The sequence below is a fragment of the Carassius gibelio genome, chromosome B3, assembly GCF_023724105.1.
Source record: "Carassius gibelio isolate Cgi1373 ecotype wild population from Czech Republic chromosome B3, carGib1.2-hapl.c, whole genome shotgun sequence".
Classification (NCBI taxonomy): domain Eukaryota; kingdom Metazoa; phylum Chordata; class Actinopteri; order Cypriniformes; family Cyprinidae; genus Carassius; species Carassius gibelio.
In genome coordinates this window covers 49,282,718-49,303,992 of record NC_068398.1, presented here as the reverse complement: position 1 = coordinate 49,303,992, position 21,275 = coordinate 49,282,718, and positions in this window count along the sequence as shown.

Here is a 21,275-nt window from a genome sequence, read left to right as displayed (position 1 = left end):
CTTGTCGGCCGGAAGATGAAATTCACAGTGCTGGCTCGCTCCGACGAGAGAAATGCAACATTCACAGATTACATAATTTGTTTTTGTTTAAAAAAAAAAAACGTTTCAAGCTTTGTGTAGATATATTTTTAATGTATGTGAGACACCACGATATGATGGTAATTAAAAAATTATAAATTCATTATCAGGAAAAAATTTAAGTGATGAGACGGCGCCTCCCTGTCATTAATGCGCATTAATAATTTTTGCACAAACCCTTGTAAATGAATGTCATGGTTTTCACTCGCCCAAGCGCGCTCCATCACGAGTACAATTCATGCCAACAGCAAATACTATAACTGCATATTCAGCATGAATTAATCGGACCCACTTTATATTAGTGGCCTTAAATACTATGTACTTACATCTTAATTAATAATTTAGTAAAATGTACTTATTGTGGACATACAAATATTTTACATTGTACTTAAATTAAAAAACTACATGTAATTACATCTGTATTTAATTTCTGTAATTACATTTATAATTACACTGTTGACCCACACTTTACACCTTAACCCACCCTTAAACTTACCCATACCTCCAACCCTCTCCCTAACCTTACCCCTATCCCACCTCAATAGCAGCATAATTGTTTTACAATACAATATGAACACTATAAGTACATTGTACTTATTTTTTTTTGTAAGTACATAGTAGTAAAGTAATAAAGTAATAAAGTGGGACCAATTCATCTTAAACATATTTAGCTATGGCTTGATCAGGTTATAATGATTGCAAGAGTAGAGCAAGATATTAAAGGCTAAGGAGTTTGTCTCTTTCTTTTACTGATTATTTTCAGGTTAAAGCATGATTTAAACAGATAAAGCAAATTCACACGCAATCGCTTTAGCAATAATGCATTCAAACAAATGTAATCTTATAGTGCTACTACATTATCAGTAGGCTTTCTGATTTTGAAAATCTTGAATAAGTTAATCGATCTGTTTATATAAAATAACTGACAAAAATGTACTGTTATTTTCATCACAAAGTTTGGCATCTGATAGGGAAAAAAGTTTACACACATTAAGCCACTTTGAAACTCTCCTGTTATTTTTATATTTTAATGTTTTTATAGGCTACGTTATGAGCATAACATTTCAAACATACTGAAATACTTTATCCATGGAGTGAAGGTGAGCGGTGTTTCTGGTATCAGTGCGCGCAGATTGGAGTGAATATCAAATGCTCTGAGCGCAGAGGGGAAGTTGTTACTGCTCACAGACTCTGCTGTAAGTGAGAGAGATGAGGCATAATATATGAAAATATTGACATTGCATATTAATCCATGAAGCCGTCAAATGTAACACATAAGCGAGGCAAAACTGACGTCTATTAGCGAAAATGTGCTTTCATGCGCTTGTTTGATAACTTGTGATTAAAGCACCAGTCAGCGGTCAAAAGCTGCAAATGCACTTAACAGACGCCGCGGCGGCGTTACGTGTGGCGTTAAAAAGGGCCTTTTGAATGACTGCTTACTGTATATCAGAGTTATCTTTATATATTATAAAACACTATGACAAGGTGATTTTTAATTTACCAAAAAACAATATAATTCACATTCTCAAGGGTTAAAGATTAAATGGAAAAGTAATGGACAAAAGAAGAAAAAAGAAACAGCTTGGCACGCTTTTTCTTAGCGCCCGTTAATAAGTGACTCGTCGATTCGTCGCTCTGTTGAGAATGTCTTGAGTCTTAACCAGGAACATACCCTGAGTTGAAAGAACTCAACCCGGACGCGTTTTTGGAACCACATACCTCGAGTAAGCAAGGTTTGGGGTTAATCAACCGAGAGTTCAGGGTTTAGTTCACGTTAAGTTAACCCTGCTTTCTGGAATACACCCCTGTAAGAACCAACTTGGTTCTGTTTATGTTTGCTGATCAGTGTAAATATGTGAACAAAAGCCTCAATTAAATCTGTTCACCAGTTAAAGTTATCAAATCACTTCAGAAATTTTGACTAAACCACTCAGTGTTAGTTGAGGGACAGAAATATCTCAGAAGTCATTAAAATATCTGCATTTGTGTTCAGAAGATTAATGATTTTTTTCAGGTTTGGAAGACATGAGAGTGAGGAAATGACACAATGTTCATTTTTGGGTGAACTGTCCCAATAACATTAATCATCACCCATTGAATGGAAACATTTAGACAGAAGACACGTCAGGATATCTGTTTTTACAAATACAAACTTTTTACTCTCAGATCTCTTACAGGTTATTTGTATGTTAACAATAACAGCAAACTCATGGAAACGGACACTGTTTAGTGCACATCACTATTCTCTGATTGTGAGTCTGTATTTTATGGCATGTGTAGCGTTTGAACGATATATTCTGGTTTCTCATCCTATCTGGTACAAATCTCACCATTCACTCAAACTCTCCTGTTTTATTTCTGTGATCATCTGGTTTATGCCTCTGATCTGTACAGAAATAGATCCCCCTCATATTTATTTTAAAATTCTACCCCTGTGAATAACATGTTTAATTCCCTATATCATAATCATTCTCTGTTTTGATGGCACTTGGCGAGGTCTTTCTCACTCAATATCACTGACTGCTTGCAAACGCAAATTAATTTTGGGCAGTTTGTTCCTGGTGCTGTTGACTTACACATTTCTCATTCTCCCTGCTGTGATTATGGCATTTATTATTTAATTTTTTCCTAGTTTCATTCATTCACTTCTGATGTTGGTGATTTAATGAAGTCTGTTCACTGCTGTTGTAGATGTCAGAGTTCGAAACACAATCCAGATGAAAACTCTGTAGTGAATCCACACAACAGCTGCACTACTGTAGAGTGCTGTATTTCAGCTCGAAAGCCTGCATCTCATTCACTGAACACCTGCAGCTCAGTTTAACCTACAGCTAAATGAAGAGCACTGCACTACAGTGTATTTAAACAAAGTCAAGGTCCATCTTTACATCGCAAACACACTTCATTTTAAGACAAATTGAGGTTTATTTCTAGAACAATTAGTAAATTGAATTATATTAAGCTCATTTTGGGTTTCTGATTCTGCTGACTTTGTGTACTCAGTAATTAATCATATGATGGAGAAAAGGGTTATGTCTGGTCATAATCTAGTGGAGCTAAGGTTTTACATCAAATGTATTATTAAAGAAAAGGATGTTAGAGCTTATGAAGTGTCAAATACTAAGCAGCACTAGAAAGTTGCATGGAAAACTGAAGAGTTCGTTAAACTGGTAAATTTAGATCACTGTTAGCAATTGATGTAATTTTTACAATAAATTTTACAACAATGCACTGTATTCATGTTTTTGTTGTAAATCCAAATGCATGATGGGAAATTAACGGACAGTCCAGTAAAATTATTGTAACTACACTGTAGAAGCATTTTTTTACAGCAACTGCATAACATTGTGGGATCGCTGCTGTTTGAATTTTGAAATTACGCGGCCAACGGACGGTACCAGAAGTATTTTAACATTTTTTTGGAAGAAAGAACATGTCTCAGGTATGTAACATAAAATTTGTTTTATAAGTCTTTATATATTAATACTGGTAATCTGAGTGAGTGCTGATTGTTTCATTTGGTATAATTCAGTGGAATAGGCTGAAGTTAGTTAAAATCGCGTCTTCATACTCTATCCAAATTTCCATCGCAAGAACTTTACCCAGAAACTATGGACTTTGAGCTGGAACTCGGTGTGCTTCCACCGCAGCTACCATGATCTAAATAAAGTTCTGGGTAAAAAAAAAATGCCCCTCAGAAAGTCCCTGCTCGCGAGGTACTTGTTCAAAGGTAACGTTACTGAACTTTCGGGAGTGGCAATGCAGCATTGTAATTTCAACCGCCATTTCTTTTGATAATTTCTGAAATATTACTGTCATCGTGTCATGAAAGGTATAGTGTTTTAACTATTTCAGGCGAGAATGTAGTTGTTTAAAACTCAAATATGCGGTTTATTTATAAAGACTGCGTCTATTAAAAAATGCGTTTCGCTGATGTCGGAGACGGTCAACTCCACGCGATCAGCGGGAGCTCAGTGATCATTAATCCGTCGGGAGCACTCTCAACTCAGCTAGACCTTCTGACATTTGCCGCTGGCTGTGATGTCTCTTTAGTGGTAAGGCATAAAATATAATTCGTTTTGGGTGAACCGAACAGGTAATCTTTGGTCTTTATTCAGTTAATCTTTTAATATGTTAAAATGAAAAAAGGAAACAATAGGCTACTGTTTGGTATAATATTTTGATTTATATTATGAAGGCCTAACGTTACACATTTCCCTGAACTTCATTTCTGCGGCTATTAATATGTTTAACGAATGAAAATGAGAACGAAAGGAATCAGTGGTGTTTGATATCATATTTCGTCTTATTGAAATGAGGGGGGGTCGGCGGAAACGCGGCATAACTGTACCACGGTCATGAACGGTCAAGTCAGAAGGAAAAGACTGCGCGGGAACAGCTGTAGACACTCCACAGGATCAGCTGCACACTGGCTGCTAGATGGAACATACGTATGCTTGCTTTAGGTCCTGTTAATAATTGTCATATGGTTATATGTCAAAGAAGAAAGGAAAGGCTGTAATTCAACATAAGCCTATTGCATCCATAAAATGCCTAGTCTAAATTAGGAAAAACCATACCATAACTTTGTCTCCCACCTGATAAAATTGGTACTTTTGCCCATCCTGCCAATACTGCCACTCATGCGTGTGTAGTGAAGGGTTCTAGTGCTCTTTTAGTTATCATATTGTGTATGCATTTCAGGACAGGCACTAAGTGCAGACAAATGGATGATGTCTTTGGAAGGGACAACTGTGATGGTGCCCCACAACAACCTTCTGAATGGAGTGCAGCGACCTTCGCTGTCTACGTGTCTAACTAACAGTATCCTAAAGAGGCCTCAAGCACTAAAGGTATGTTAAAACTGTTTGCACACTTATAAAGAAAATAGACTCTATGATATACTCTATGCATTGATGTCAAAAGACAGGTTTCCATCCAATTCCTTTGCACCTTTTAAGCACATTCGTAGAAATTTGTCAAAGAAACCCTATAACTGGAGAGCATTTCCATCAGCTCTGTTATGTAAATTAGAAATGGACTGGAGAGTAGTCATGAAACGCTGTGGGATCAAAACTTAAGGGGCAACTTAAAACAGCCGATAGAGTTGCAACAAATGTGCATTTATGTTGCATTTATTAGCGAGTCAATCCACATAAAAAGTTTTATTCACATTAGAATATTTTATGTGAATTTGAACCGTTTCCATTCAGGATTTATTTGTTTGTTTTCAAAATGTTAAAATGTGCATTAAAAAGCTGGATGGAGACAAAGCTATTGGTATTAAATGTCTAACATAGAGTTGGTATTGCCCTGCAAGACATTTATGTAAACACAGAGAAGTCTGACAGACAGCAGTTTAACATTACAATTTTCATTAAGTAAATTTTGGGGGTTAAAGTCATTAGATGTGAGTTTACTTTTTCCTTTCTCTTTGGAGTGTTACAAGCTCTTGGTGAATGAAGAAGATCTGTATGGGTGGCCATATGCGCCGTTCATACGGGACACCTCCCTGCCAGGATTTTAATATTGCCTAAAACATACAGGTCAATCGAGAGCTAAAGAGAGCAGAACAGACAGCTCCTTATGCTTTTGAAATTGCTCTCATGTGTTTGTTCGTTCGTTTGAATTGAAGCGTCACTCTTAAACGCTGTTTCTTTAAAAAGGGAAACTACTTTGTTTGGCCTTCCAAAAGAGAACACGACTAGAAATCATGTTTATATCACATTTATAATGGGTTTTGACATTATAATGAAATAAACATTATAATTAAATGTTTGTCTCGTTGCTTCTGCCGGACAGGGCACAGTATGTTAAGAGGCATAACATTTCAGTCACATGATAGATAGATTGGATAGCTGGTCAATCAGAGCACACTTCGCTTTTCAGAACGATGAGCTTTGTAAAAATGAACACGTTTCAGAAGGCGAGGAGAGGAGTACCTGTAGAGGAGAAACAATAATGTGTTTTTTTAACCTTAAACCGCTTAAACATTTCATTACACCAAATACACAAAATAATGTTCTTTTTAGCAACGTCATATGACCCATTTTGCAGACACTTTTGTCCAAAGCGACATTCAATTTACAGTGCATACAGTGACATTATATATTTAAGTAGGGGTGCTCCGATCACGATCGGCCGATCGTTATGCGCATCTCGTCAGTAAAGCCGGTTTTCTAATCAGCCGTTAATTCCATCAGGTGCGTGATTTCACATAGAGCAGCTGTTACTACACAGAGCCGTTGTTAACTGAGAAGATGCACCAAAAAACGCTGAAAATTAACGTGATTTGCGCATCTTCTCTATTAACAACGGCTCTGTGTAGTAACAGCTGCTCTATGTGAAATCATGCACCTGATGGAATTAACTGCTGATTAGAAAACCGGCTTTACTGACGAGAAGCGCATAACGATCGGCCGATCGTGATCGGAGCACCCCTATATTTAAGAAAAACAATGTAAAAGCCAATGTAATTCTAAATGTTATGTTGTTAAATGTGTTGATGTTAAATAAATACATCAACGTCATCTTTTTTCTACAAGCAAGTTTACTTTTTATGTTTTTTTTTTACACAGTATTTATCATTACCTGATATGAAAACTTGTTTTTACTCTCTCTGTTTTCAGAGCTTTTTGTGGAATCAACTCCAAGATGTCAGCAAAGCAGAGAAGAGACGGGGGATCAACGCACCTGTCTGCACACTATTAAGAAGACTTCCGGGCTTTGAGTTGGTGGGCTAGTATTGATGCCCACCCCACAGCTTCCCCAGTTCAAGACTGGTTGGGACCTTTTGTTATTTATTACCATGTTCCCCCTGATGATCGACTGTCTGGACGTCTGGAAGTGAGCTAGATTCTTCAGTGAAATTGTAATTTTGTTTGTATGAAAAAAAAAAGATAAAATAAGTTTGTAATATGTGATGTTGCATAGTGTGTTAATAAAAAAAAAAAAAAAAAAAAAGTTGCCATAGTTTTGGTTTTAATTTTGGAAGATGGAAAATTGCAGTATTTTATTATGTTTAGAAATTACAATATATTTTGAATTACAATATTGTAATTGTCTCCTGTAAAATTACAGGAAATTCCTGGCAACTGAGTTGCAGTAAATATACAGTAAATTAAAATAAATTACAGCATTTTACTGTAATAATGCTACTTTAATCACAGTAGCACTGCTGTAAAAATACAGGACTCTATTGTATTAAAAAAACAATATATTACCTGTATATTACTTGCTGTAAATTCACGGCAATTAGTTGCCAGGAATTTCCTGTAAAATTACAATAAATTTTTAACAGTGTAGCTATAGTCAGAGACTGTCCTTTCTTCTCTCATTTTTACTATAATAAACTCAGGCATCCCACCCTTCAAAAACTAATTTCAGCGAGGTAGTGCCACCCCCAACAGCGCTCAACAGCCTTCATTTACAAACTTTTCTTGTTCTGTGATGTGGCTTGCTTTGCAGATTTTAGCGTTTTACTGGATGGCTCAACATCATAGCAGTCAATCTGTGTTCATGACTTTATTAATTTAGCATGAAATAAGAGATAACTGTTTGGTCTACTTAGCACACATGAGACCAATCATCAGACGATGCTCATTCTGTTGCAATTCAAAACTTACTATCATGGCCAGAGCCAGGGTTCGAAAATTAGTGAGTAGTGAGTTGTAATATTTTACATATTGCATTGTCATTAAAAATGATAATGCAATATGTAAAATGGCAATGCATTTCTGTATTTACATTTACATTTTCCAATACATTTGTACAACGTTTTGTGCAAAATGAAAATTAAATTACATAATTTTAATTTGCCATTTCATACACTAGTTTTAATATGTAAAATTAATAAAAATGTTAACGCTTTATAAGTTGCAAAATGAAAATGTATTACAGAAATTATTAGATAGGTGTAACATGTTCAAGCAAAAACTGTGGCAAAATTATCATTCAAATGCTATTTTTCTTAATTGCATTAACACTCACAGTCAAGACACTCACGATTGCATTTTCATTCAATGTCCCGCAATGAATGTAGCAAAATTCAATGTGCACATTGAAAATGCATTCCGTCTCCGCCCCCTCACGCCACGTCACTGCGTGAACAAGGCGGGGCTTGCAGAAGGTCAGAGACTCAAATCTCAAGAAGAGAATTCAAGTGAGAGAACATGGACAAGACAGTTGGTCCGTGTACTTTTTGATTATAAAAACGTGTACGTTACAAATTGGTTTATGGCTTCAATATTTCAGTCGCACTTGTGGGCAGAGCTGAAATGCTGCTTTCATCTGATTGGTCGAATCGCTCCACCTTCAGTGCGGTCTTTTCATTCTTTCAAACAGAATAAGAGTCACTGTAATGTCTGAAACCACAATCACTGTTAATTAACATAATATTTGAATCAGATGTTGCTGGACACACATTTCGTGCTGCTGAGACCTGCAAGTGAACCCTTTAAATTATTTCTAGGTTCAAATTATTGTATAAATTTTGTCCCACTGATAAATACAGTGCAAATAGTTCTGTCACCTTCTGTCAAGTGGAAATAAAAATCAATATTATACTGAACAGTTCCATGATATGTCTGTAACATTTACCACTCTCGTCTTTTAAGTCAAAAGGCACTAAGTATGTGTGTGTGACATTAATAAATTGTGAAAATTAATATAGTTACATTTATGAAACAAATGAGTAATATTAGTTTTATTACATACTAAATTGAATGATGTTTCTCTTCTTAGTCTTCTTTGTTGGGCTTGAGAAAGTGAACATACAGTATATTTGAACATTATTATTATTTATCATGAGAGTAACTGACACCGACTAAAACTTTTAATGTTTCACCAAATTCAACTCAGATCTTCAGACTCGTCTGACTCATTGCTGAATAACTGGTCAGACATTTACCTTTCCAAAAAATCCTAGTGACTTTGTTATGTCAAATGCAGAAATTTTAATCCATGCATTTATGACCTCAAGGTTAGATTATTGTAATGCTTTATTGGGTGGTTGCTCTGCACGCTTAGTAAACAAACTACAGCTAGTCCAAAATGCAGCAGCAAGAGTTCTTACTAGAACCAGGAAGTATGACCATATTAGCCCGGTCCTGTCAACACTGCACTGGCTCCCTATCAAACATCGTATAGATTTTAAAATATTGCTTATTACTTATAAAGCCCTGAATAGTTTAGCACCTCAGTATTTGAATGAGCTCCTTTTACATTATACTCCTCTACGTCCGCTACGTTCTCAAAACTCAGGCAATTTGATAATACCTAGAATATCAAAATCAACTGCGGGCGGCAGATCCTTTTCCTATTTGGCGCCTAAACTCTGGAATAACCTACCTAACATTGTTCGGGAGGCAGACACACTCTTGCAGTTTAAATCTAGATTAAAGACTCATCTCTTTAACCTGGCATAAACCTAACATACTAATATGCTTTTAATATCCAAATCCGTTAAAGGATTTTTAGGCTGCATTAATTAGGTAAACCGGAACCGGAAACATTTAACATAACACCCTATGTACTTGCTACATCATTAGAAGAATGGCATCTACGCTAATATTTGTCTGTTTCTCTCTTATTCCGAGGTCACCGTGGCCACCAGATCCAGTCTGTGTCCAGATCAGAGTGTCACTACAGTCACCCGGATCCAGTACGTATCCAGACCAGATGGTGGATCAGCACCTAGAAAGGACCTCTACAGCCCTGAAAGACAGCGGAGACCAGGACAACTAGAGCCCCAGATCCAGATCTCCTGTAAAGACCTTGTCTCAGAGGACCACCAGGACAAAACCACAGGAAACAGATGATTCTTCTGCACAATCTGACTTTGCTGCAGCCTGGAATTGAACTACTGGTTTCGTCTGGTCAGAGGAGAACTGGCCCCCCAACTGAGCCTGGTTTCTCCCAAGGTTTTTTTTCTCCATTCTGTCACCGATGGAGTTTCGGTTCCTTGCCGCTGTCGCCTCTGGCTTGCTTAGTTGAGGTAACTTCATCTACAGCGATATCATTGACTTGATTGCAAATAAATGCACAGACACTATTTAAACTGAACAGAGATGACATAACTGAATTCAATGATGAACTGCCTTTAACTATCATTTTGCATTAATGACACTGTTTTCCTAATGAATGGTGTTCGGTTGCTTTGACGCAATGTATTTTGTTTAAAGCGCTATAAAAATAAAGGTGACTTTGACTTTATCTAAGCAATGAAGGCCTTAACACTTAGGCCGGTGACACACTGGCTGTGTGGCGTGAGTGTGGCGTTTCTGCTGCGTGTCAGTTGCGTGGCGGCTGCTTCACGTTTTCTGTGTCTTTACACACCAGAATCATGCTGGCGCGCTGCCGCTGCTGTAGGTGACATAGAGGGAGGCCACCGACAGACCAGGCTCTTGTCTTCATGACAACAATTTCAACTTTTTTTTTACACACCTAAATATAGCCTACTGATAAAGGACGCTGTCAACAGTATTGACGGCAAAATAGACTATGTTTGACAGGTGCAATATTTGAAAATCGATATTTAAAAAAAAAAAAATTACATTTATATCTGAATTTGTCAACTTATAGACTTTCAAACATCGAAATGTCATAAATTAATATGTATTTGTGTACAAAATGACATATAAACATATTTGCACTACAGGAAATGCTTCCAACACGCTTGCCTGTCGCATGAAAAATAGGCGTTGGTTCTATTTCTAACATGCACGCGGTTTCAGACGCGCGTCTGAGACGCTTGCGCCACGCATCCAGTGTGTCGCCATGCATAATTTCCACTAGAGGGGGCGATGAATATGCCATATCTGAATAAACCTCACACTTCAAGCTGTACAACTACTATATATATAGTCAAAGTGATGCTGATCCCTCTGTTTTGACATCAATCATAGATTGGGGGTGGAGTATTCCTTAGCTCAATGATAGCTATATAATATAAAACAACATTAACTACTGCAGCTGGTGCCAAATAAAAATGATTATGTTTTGGAAAACTGCAAGTCAAATGTAGAATAGAGGGCCACACACTTGCACTGAATGTCGCATTGAATAGACTGAAGATGAGCAATACCCATGTAACTGTTTCAGCACCATATTTGTTCCTTCTAGCTTACTGTGTTTTGATTAGAATATTTAAAAATGCAGTTTTTATTTTTCCTCTGCAGCCAACAGATCCTCGATTTGCAATTTGAGGTTATGAAAAACTATATATAGTAGTTGTACAGCTTGAAGTATGAAGTTAATCTTGTACACAGATATGGCATATTTATGGCAGTACACATGAAATGAATGTATTTACTTGCCATTTAAACTGATGTAAACAGAAATCCTGTCTCCCCCTCTAGTGGACATTAAGTGTTAAGGCCTTCATTGCTCAGATAACAAAAGTCACTAGGATTTTTTGGGAAGGTGAGTCTGACCAGTTATACAGCAACTTTTACGAAGAGAGTCAGAGACATTCCAATTGCAGTATTTATTTAAGAGTGGTCAGACAGGCAGAAATCAGGAATGGCGTCTGGTATGTCAGGGATAACCAGAATCATAAACAGTAACAGGCAGAGATCAGGGCAGGCAGCAGATAATCCGAGTCCAAATACACAATCCAAAGGTCAGACATGGAAGAACAAACACAGAGAAAACACTCGGAAATGCTAGACAGGGCTAAGCAATGTGTGTGTGTGTGTGTGTGTGTGTGTATTAGCTGCAGGTGTGTGATCAGATGCAGCTGTGTAATCAGATGCAGGTGCACTTTGTTTTCATGACAACTGAGGACATTTTTAAGATAACACACCTGCAATATTAGGACACTCGGAAAAATTAGAGAATTTTCAGGGTCCTCATTTTTCCACGCTCACTAAACAGTTGTAGATGCTCCTAGAATGCCTCTAAACCAAAAATCTCCAACGTCCTGAAACATCACAATTTTATGACATGAAGTGTTTAAGTGTGTTTATGCTTTTTGCTCATTTGCAGATACGCCAACTAGTGGTCAGATCTGGAACTTTAATACACTTTTAACACACATTGATGAGTCCTCATATTGTACATTTTCATAACTATAATATAACAAATTTATGATTGTTGTTCTTTATTTATGACTTGTTAATTTGAAAGATATGTCATATCTATCTTATGAAGCGTTCTTGTAGTATGCTGTTGTGATGATTGTTGTATGATTTGTGTCATTGGTTTCAATAATAATAAAGAAATAAAAACTTTTCATACACCAACTTTTTAAGATAATTTAGAATTAGCCTACTGTAATTCACATATTCCATGTCACCAGAGTAAAATAATAACATCATCAATTTACTACCAGGCTACTATAAACTCTGCAAAACTCTGATTATAAGAGCCACATCCAAACTGAACATGCATATTAAATAAAATAAATGTAATTAATATTAAGAACTTACTTTAAAAAACAGCATAATAGAGCCACCGTGGACCAGCATCAATAATGTTTAATATATCAATAATCAATAATGTCAATAATGTTTAATATATAATTGGGAGTCTAAATGGCCAAATTACCAGCCAAATTTCAGACCCAGATCCACCGACCGTCTCTGCTGCTGCAGTCTCCTCAGGCCTGGCCTGGTAAGTAATTAAACTTACTTTTCTTCATTTTCAACCACAACGACAGTTATTCTTTGAGCATAGGTTTAATTTGACCATTCTTTAACAGAAATTTATGCTTTGCATTACACTGTTGTAGCAATATGTCTCGTATTTTCATAAACCTCCCATTCATCAGAGGTTTTCAACCCTTTTTTCCTCATTCTGTTTCGTAGGAGACAGACTTTCTCACATCCAATGACAGTTTGCGAGTGCCCAACAATGACAGACTAAATCCAGAAGAACTGCGGGAACGTCTCCGAGACGCTTGAAACTTCCTGCAAAGCTTCCTGAAAATCCCATCATTGGCTTTAAAATTGGGTCACAGTTTGGCTAAGGTTGCAGGCATTGTACAATGCAATGCCGTCACAGAGTCTGTCAAGCAATTTGCCACTCTCTATGAGAAAAGATGGGCGGAATCAATTTCAGGTGCTGCACTGGGTACACTTCATCAAGCCAAATGGAATAAATCACATGTTTTGCCCTTTACACAGGATGTGTACCTGCTGCACAAGTTTCTTGCTACTTAGTGTGCTAAGTGCATGAAGGACCTTGAGGAAGAACCCAACATCAAAAGCTTTGGCAATCTTGCACAAGTGACTTTGACGCAGGTGGTACTATTTAACAGAAGAAGGCAAGGGGAAGTTTCAAAAATGGACCGTCTACAGTCGTGAGAGGGCGCTCTATGCTGCTCAGTGCTCCTGTAGTCTACACTGAAGACATAGAACACTGGTCTCAAACTCAATTCCTGGAGGGCCACAGCTCTGCAGAGTTTAGCTTCAACCAGCTCCAAATCACACCTGCTTGGAAGTTTCTAGTAATCCTGAAGACCTTGATTAGCTGGATCAGGTGTGTTTGATTAGGGTTGGAGCAAAACTGTGCAGAGCTGTGGCCCTCCAGGAATTGAGTTTGAGACCAATGACATAGAATGACCTCTCACGGCTGTAGACGGTAATGTTTTCTCTTGGTTCTAAATAAATGCGACTTATAGTCCAGTGCGACTTATATATGTTTTTTTCCTCATGACGTATTTATGTCAATATAACACTAGTACTACTTTACCAACAAGGCAGTGCTGGTGCCCGTTCAGAGCTTGGCACTTCATTGCGGGGCGGGTCACTAAAAACAAAATTAAAAAAAATCCATTTATGTTTCATGGAATTTAGTGGTGGAAATTTTGATTCTTTCTCGCATTAAATAAATAGTCTAAATAAATTGTTCAGATTAACAAAGCACAAGGTTTTATCGGGGATTAAACGTGGAGTTATGGTCTGTATTCCAAATATGAAAACAAGCGTATGTACACCAATAACTGCGCTTTGTATCTGCTGATTGCTGATCGAGATTTGCATGCTTGGCTCACTGACCCTGTATACTCTCGTTCATTTAATTCACGAACGAGATCTATCAGTTCATTCAACTCTTTCACCTACGAGAAGATCGTATTCGTTCACTACATTCAACAAGTCACATGCTCCGTCACATCTTGAGTAATTCTTTTTGACAGGATGAAACAGTTCACAGAGATGTTCACGAGCTGCGCATGCGCTGCTAATATCACTGCGCTAACGCGCTGCTGTGGGAGGAACTTCACTGAACGAGAAATGAGTCTTTTACGGTCTATGGTCAGTGGATTACGTAAAAGAAACGATTCGTTCACCTAAAAGATTTGTCCACGAACGAACCATCATAGTGCAATTACCTATAGCCTATATTGATAAGGTTATGATATGAAAGTCTAAGTAGCAACGTAACTTCCGTGATGTCCCCGATGCACGGGGCGGGTATCACTAGTCTATAGTAATCAAGACGAGCAGCACTAATGTGTTCTGAACATCTTCTTAGGATCACAAAGCCAGGAGAAACATTTGCAGAAAGACGATGTAGTCCAACATTGTAATTGTAATGCTTGAAGTTGGGAAAGTTAAAACGTATGGCAATGTACACAGTGACGTAACGACATCGTTCGCTGGGCTCTCTAGTCAGTGGAAAAGCAAACAGGTTCTGAGAAGGTTCGCAAATTGAACCAACTTCCACAAACATTTGAAACAGACATAAAACAGGAAATACTAAACGGAGAAAAAAAAACATAACTTATCGGAAGAAATATCGGAAGAAACGGATGTAACAAAATATTATATATTTTTTTATAAAATCCTCGATGTTTCACTTTAGCAGAGCCATTGTTTCATCTTTAATACATTTTATTTGTTTACATTCGACAGCGGGAAAGGTGAAAAGCAAGTGGACAGGTAATGAAGTGAAGGCTGTGAGTGGCACACGATTCATTTCATAACCGGCTGCAAAGTGCCAGGTAAAAAGGACTGTGACTCCTGCCTCCAGGCAGAACCAGTGGCTTTGAAAAAACAGAGACTGGGCTGCAATCAAATACTACATTCACAATAGAATCATGTCAATGAAAAGGAAGATGAATAGATAGAACTAGAACAGTGGGTCCTAAAACCTGTCCTGGAGTAACTCCAACACTGCACATTTTCTTTTTCTCCCTAATCAAACACATATGATTCAACTCATCAGCTCATTAAACCATGTGATAATGAGCTGATGAGTTGAATCAGGTGTGTTTGATTGAAAGGATGCATATGTGTAGCCTTCGCTCTCTCAAATCACCCACAATCCTATGCGTGCAGCTTCTTGTTAAAAAAAATTATGTCGGAAATAATTATCCACATTTTAATGTAACTTGTTATTTTTGAAGTAAGCCTTGAATGTAAACCTGACAGACTTGGGCCTGCTTCCAGCAACTATATGCAGTTTAGTGTACAATAGTACTAATACACTACCGTTCAAAAGTTTGGGGTCAGTGAGATTTGTATTTTTTGGAGGAAAGAAATCAATACTTTTATTTATCAAGGAATAATTAATTTGATCGAAAGTGACAGTAAAGATATTTATAATGTTACGAAAGATTCTTTGTCAAACAAATGCTGTTCTTTTGAACTTCCTATTCATCAAAGAATCCTGAAAGATACTGTACAACTGACAGACTGTTTTCAACATTGATAATAATAAATGTTTCTTGAGCATCAAATCCTCACATTATACTGATTTGTGAAGGATCATGTAACACTGAAGACTTGTGATGCTGAAAATTTAGCTTCGATCAGCAGGCATACATCACACATTACTGTATATTCACATAGAAAACAGCTGATTTACACTGTAATAATATTTATACTATAACTGATTTTTGTAGTATTTTTAATCAAATAAGCACAGCCATGGTTAGCTGAAGAGAATTCTTTTTAAAGCATTAAAAAATCGTACTGACCCCAAACTTTTGAACGGTGGTGTACATCATCACAACTTTTTGATCTTCAGTGTTTAGGAGTGTAAGTGTCCTGCCACGGGTCAAGGGACAGAGGATTGCAAGGCGACCACAGCAAATTGGCCCTGGTTTGCACTCATGGACGAGGCACTAGGGCAGTCTGCAGCAGTCTCGTCCCCTTGCCTTATTGCCTCGATCCAAGAGGAAAAACCAGGGCCAAGCACTGCACAAGAGGTAGATGAAGGGAGAGACGAGGATGACGATGAGGAGGAGACCGTGAGAGACAAGATCAAAGAGAGAGCAGGGCACAGAGGAGAGAAGAGGAGAAGGGAGCGAGAGGATCCAATCCTACAACTACTTAAGGAGGATATCAAATACCAGAGGGAGGCAGATGAGAGAAGGGAAGCAGAGGCTAGAGAGAGGGCAAACTGCCTTTTTTTTGCTGTTGGAGAGGTTGGCGGATAAAATAAATTCAATTATATTTAACTGGTTTTGTCTTTGCCTCTTAATTATTTAATATAAACTGTATATCCATTTTTTTTAAAACCTTTGTTCTTTAGACAGCAATAGAAAAACTAATTGTATTGAACAATATCTTCACCCTTATTTACAACGTTTTGTGATTTAGTATTCCAAGCTCTACAGAAAGCATTAATTTCATCTTTGTTGCATTAAAAAAAAAATTATTTAAACATTTCTATATTGAAAACTATATACATGAAGCAGCAAATTCCTTTAAACAACATTCTCATATCTACAACTATATACAACAATCTAAACATTTACAACTATACACAACAAGACAAGAACACAAGTGGCCATCAGCCGCACTGCCTACAGCACCGCCACCGCTCCTGCTGTTGTTACTTCAAGGCTGCAGACAGAAGAAGAAAGTTTAGGTTAGTCCAATGGTAATCCAATCTGACATGTAAGATGATAATTGATCCTACAACAGTTGCAGTATATTTAATATATCATTGTAGGTAAATAAAATAACTTAAATGTACTTTTATGGTCACCATAATACAGTACAACACTGGTACATTAAGTATATTTCATTTACCTTCTTGACTGTATGGGTGTTTACCAATGGTGGTGTTGTATGTACTTGAATGTAAGCGCAGCAGGTCATAGTCCACACTTAAATATTCACCTGGCAAAAATAGTCATGGTCAAGAGGTGCCTGGTGGAGTGCAGACACCTCGTTGGTCAGCGCAGCCCGCCAAGCAGCTCCACTTCGGCTCTCCCCACCATCAAGATCCCCATGTGGCTGGTTGTCCTCCTCCTCCACGACCTCTTCCAAGCACATCCCCGACACCAACACAAATGTTGTGCAGGATTACACAATGCACGCTCCACGCTCAATGATTGTGCGACCTTTGGAATGATGGTGAACCTTTGAATGATTGAACCTTTGCTCTGCCATGCCTCTCACTGGCCTCTTATATGGTGTGATAAGGGCCAGGGCTTCCTGTAGACATGGGTAGCCACCGTCAGCTAGGAGAAAATACCCAGTCGGAGGGTAAGTCCCCCTAGTGAAGATGGGGCTGTTCTGGGTAACCCACAAAGATGTCAATAAAGCGACCCTGATGGTCACAGGCTGCCTGGAGCACCACTGAAGGGAAGAGCTTTCGGTTATTGTAATTGTGACCATCAGGGTCGCCGGGAAATTTTATCCTAATGTGGCAGCCGTCTACTGCCCCTGCTGCCTTGCCAAATGCATGGTGATTAGCCAAGCAAGCAAAACCATCCCCAACCACTTGGAGCTCCTCCTGTGTGCGAGGGAAGTGCACAAAGTGGGGGAGCACAGCCACCACCTCATCCATCATCTTGTGTACAACCCTGTGCACTGTGGGAAGAGGCATGCTGAAGACCCTGGAGACAACTCTGTAGGCTGAACGGGTTGCCAGCCAGAACAGGAACAGGAGTGTCTCCAGGGTCGGTTTTCAGGGCCACCATCAGCTGCTGCATGGCCTCTCTGCCCAGCCTGAAGTCTGGCTGAGGGTCCTCCCCTCCACATTACCGCTGCATTACTGGCACTGTGGCATTGATGGCACAGTAGTGTTGATCCTGTACAACATGTAGAAGAGAGGAAGGTTTAAGTATAATTTCAGTTTTGCCATTTATTTAATGTTTGTTAAACTATTAAACATATCAGCTCAACTGATTTGCATTAGGTTTTTAAAGCTGTTCCCATTTACTGGTGATTCACCGTAATTTTTACTTAATATAGCTTTTTGATCACATATTTTACCATTGCATGTGTTTTAACAGCTAGAATGTTACCAGTCAATAAGCTTAACACTCCTATTATGTTGTGGGTCAATTTGACAATTTTTCAATTTATTTTTTCAAAATAAAAGTGTCAATGGAGAAGATGCCAGCTATGCTCATCTCGACAAGCCAGTAAAACCAGTACAGCTTGTGTTGAATGCAATAAATACAAATGCGAAAGCACACACATACATTATGTTCAAAATGTGGAGAGAAAGACTGAAGGGATCATTTTGCAGACATAGAGTTGCTATGGACGTTGCTATGGACACAGTTCTGTTCCTTCAGGCAATATAAGTGCAATATAATCGCTTTTAAATGAATAAACTCAATTTTAATCATATTAATTCAAGTGTGTTTAAACAGTGCGGGTCAATTTGACCCATAACATAATGGATGTAATTATTTTTAAATGAATGATAAAAGCGTTAATGTTACTTACCATCCCACGTCTTTGACGGCAGAGGTGGCGATAAATTAAAAATCTCCTCCTTCGATCCTGATGCCGATGCTGCCTCACCAATTCAATTTCCATTTCGGAAAAAATGCTGTACAGCAACCAAAGAACAAACGTTTCCATTTTTCCAGCGCCGAAAGCGGACCTTTTCACTGACGTAATGACTCAATGACGTGCACTTGGTAGTCTGTTCCATTTATGTGTTCTCCGAATGCTACAGAGGAGACTCACCCAGCCTCCGAAGGAAGTGACTTGGAAGGACACGTCCTGCCAAGGAAGGATCCTTGACATTGAGAAACGCCTCCTGTCTTCATCCAGTCTCTGTTTCATCATCTGATCATGTCATGATCATAATTCAGAAATGAAAAATACAACAGTACTTGACCTCTAATGAGAATGACTGCAGATCTTCTCTTCGTCTGACCCAGAGGACAGAAGGATCCACGCCTGACTTCATCCTAGAGCTGACTTTCAAACCATTGGTGCTGTAAGATCTGCTCTAACGTGGGCCGCTTCGCTGGACTGCGCTCCAGACACTGGTGGATCAGATCACTGCATGCTGTAAAAGTTTGGAGGAGAGAGACGGTCAGTCAAGAGCACGTAACACACCAGAGCTGACGTGTGTAAACACCTTCTCAAATATCTGATAAAAGCTAGAGTGAGAGGTAAATGTTTATCAGTTTCTCACCGCTGGATAGGTCAGCTTTCCAAGGGAAAGGACAGGCTTTCAATATTTGCTTGACACTTGAAAAAGGCAGCTTTATGTTGACCATCATGTACAGCGTCACACCTAGAGTCCAGACGTTTGTTGGGACGGCGTAGTATTTGGGTTTGGAGAAGACCTCTGGTGGGCAGAACAGGAATGCTCCTGTAAGACAGACATCATACGATTAATATTTTTCAGAAAACAAAATAAATCACAGTGCAATAGAAAAGGCAGTTCACCTATATATTTGAGGCTGTCGTAGCCAGCGCTGTCAAGCAGGTGACCGGAGCCGAAGTCAATCAGCTTCAGCTCCAGAGTGTCGGTGTTCACCAGGACGTTGTCAGCATGGACGTCATTATGAAACACGCCGTGGTTTATGCAGTGCTGCACCGCCAGGACTAACTGACGCATGAAGCCACGCGCGACCGCTTCACTCAGTCCTGACGAATCCATGATGAACTCTCGCAAGGTCACGCAGGGCTGAGGGAACTCCAGAACGAGTGAGAAGACCAGGGGTCGATCGAACCACTCGTACATTTCTATGATGTAGGGGCACACTGGAGGACGTCTCAACATCAGCATCAGCCCCACTTCTGTAGCCAGACGTCTGGAACAACCAGGCTAGAGAACAGCACAAGACCACCAACCGTTAGAGAGCTTTCAACAACTAAACATGTGTTCTTTACTCTTCGCCAACTCACTATTTGAAGAGAACAGCAGTTGTTCCATTTCCGCGTTGTTTTGATGGCAACCTGCAAAGAGAGACAAAAACACATATATTATTAATATTTCTCACATTCTCCAATCTGTCTTTTGTTTTAAACACGTTCAGATCAAGTGGACATGGATCTCTACACAAGGAGCCAAATGTTCAGTAAAAGTGTGTTACCTCTCGACCATCGGATTTTCGGATTGCCTTATACACCTTGCCGAAGCTTCCTGTTCCTATCAAATCTTGCATTGTGTACAATTTGTGCAAAGATTCTGAAAAACACAAAAGGTTACAGAATATGCTGTTATTTTATATTAAATGACATGTCTGATATAATAGTACTGCTGTCTGTAGCAAAAACAGATGAAATAAGATCCATGTGACAAATGTTTCTTTAAAAATGAAATGTGTTATTAATATTTGTTAGACAAGCAAAGCTTTATAACTGTGTTAAAGTAGGTGACACTAGGATGACAAAGTAAGAGCACTTCAAAACTGATAAAGTAAGTGTGCATCTGACAGCAGACTCACTGGTAGTTGGCCTCCAGTCGGGGAGATCTGGAGCAGATGTGGGCTCGGTGTCAGGCTCGTTCTGGAGCTCAGAGGGTCCCGGGACAGACGCCGGATCAGGATCAGACTCCACTCGTGTCCGTCTGCAGCGGAGGAACGGCTTCTTCACGGCCTTCCAGGCTCTCTTGAAGAACGCATGGATTCTGCTCCTCCTGTTGCCTCCAGCACGAATCTCTTCATTGAAGAAAAACAACAAGAAACATATTAGAAACATGTCTGACCACAAAATAGATGTCTGTGTTGCGCATGTTTGCTTGGAAAACAATGAACAAGTAGCGCAGTGCATTTCTAAAACTATTTCTGTGTGAACATCCCCTTAAAAAAACCATTAATAAAAACTGTGAGGCTAATTTTTTACTACAATATTTCTCACAAAAAAAAAGTTATTGACTATATGAAGTGTGTTATTTTATAATGAGATGAAAGGGTTTATTTTTTAATAATCTGACCTGTGGGGCTTTTCTCAGCAGAAGGCTGTGCACTCACTGCTTCTGCTTCTGCTTCTGAAGCCCTTGTTGACTCGACAGGCTGCTGGGAGTCCGCTGGCAGTGAATCG